We start from the raw sequence: 1,431 nt of genomic DNA on the forward strand, positions 1-1,431 counted from the left end.
TCATTCACCAGGTCAGGTCTGTTGGTCCAATGGCTTCTCGCTTAAGTGTGTGCCTTAGAACCTCAAGGTTGCCAGTTCAAGCCCCACTTGATGCAGACTTCATTTAAGTTGCATTGCACACAACATGATTGTGTCAATTAATGCAAGTGCAATTGTTAAAGATAACCTGAAATGCTTATTTGAGAGTATGTCTTTTCAATGTATGACATAGTTCATTCTGAAAATAGCCGATCTACAATCTCAAAACTTTTCAGATAGCAACGTGTTTCTGAGCTTGTAGATCGGGCTGCTTTCACTGGTTCACTTTTATCTTCAACAGACACCTCAGCCTGTACAAAGCTATAGCACTATAGGTAGTGTTGCAGCTTGTCAATCCGAAGGTTCAGGGTTCGATTCCTGTTAATGGCAATAGGTTGAGATGTCAATTCCGCTTCCATCTCTCTTCAATCTATTATGTTTCCAAGTCTCTCTCTCTCTCTTCAATCTATTCCGTTTCCATGTCTCTCTCTCGCTCTCTCCCTCTCTCCCTTCAATCTATTCGTTTCCATGTCTCTCTCTCTCTTCAATCTATTCCGTTTCCATGTCTCTCTCTCTCTTCAATCTAATTCCATTTCCATGTCTCTCTCTCTCTCTCTCTCTCTCTCTCTCTCTCTCTCTCTCTCTCTCTTCAATCTATTCCGTTTCCATGTCTCTTTCTCTCTCTCTCTCTTCAATCTAATCCGTCTCTCTCTCTCTCTCTCTCTCTCTCTCTCTCTCCTCTCTCTCTCTCTCTCTCTCATCTCTCTCTCTCCTCTCTCTCTCTATTCACTGGCCCGTATTATCGCTGCTTGCAGCTATATTTTTCCTTGTTTTTTTCCCGTAAATTAACGCCCTACTTGATCATACTACAGCATCACACAATAGCATCAAAAGTAGCAGATCTACAAGCACGAAACGCGGCGCGAAACGACATGTTTTGTGCTTGTCGATCGGCTACTTTTGCTATTTTTGAATTTGAATCCTGAAAAGTAACAGTTTGAGATATGAGGTTTCCACCCGACAGCATTCGTCACAACAACGCCGTTCTTGTAGCCTGTCAGTGATCAAACTCCCTCCACCTCCCCAGCCTCCTCCTGTGGCATTAGATTTTCAAGACGTTAACCACTTGAGCCCCAGCCTCCCTATTCTGAGGGGAACATTTGCCACAAATAGTAGATCGACTGTTTTTGGCAAAGAGATTTGTGTAGATGACAGTGATTCAAGTACAGTTGTAACTCAAGGGTTTAAGTGTTTAAAATGTACGATTTTGTGAATTGTTATGTTATACCTGTGCAGTTTAAGGGTCAATGTCATGCTAATGAAACAACTCTGTGGGGGTCAGTGATCTCAGATTCTGTGTCATGCTTCTTCATGGGGGTTTAAATGATCTCAGATTCTGTGTCATGCTTCTTC

The 1,431-nt window shown here is 42.4% G+C and overlaps 1 protein-coding gene across 1 annotated transcript in view; it reads right to left on the reverse strand.

The window, feature by feature from the left end:
- Positions 1–1,431, reverse strand: part of pdgfd (platelet derived growth factor d) — a gene marked incomplete at its 3' end in the record, with an annotated part of 187,275 nt that overhangs the window by 174,534 nt on the left and 11,310 nt on the right. The window lies entirely within an intron of this gene.

This window comes from Gymnoscopelus braueri, assembly GCF_963280865.1.
Source record: "Gymnoscopelus braueri genome assembly, chromosome: 5".
NCBI classification, from domain to species: Eukaryota; Metazoa; Chordata; class Actinopteri; order Myctophiformes; family Myctophidae; genus Gymnoscopelus; species Gymnoscopelus braueri.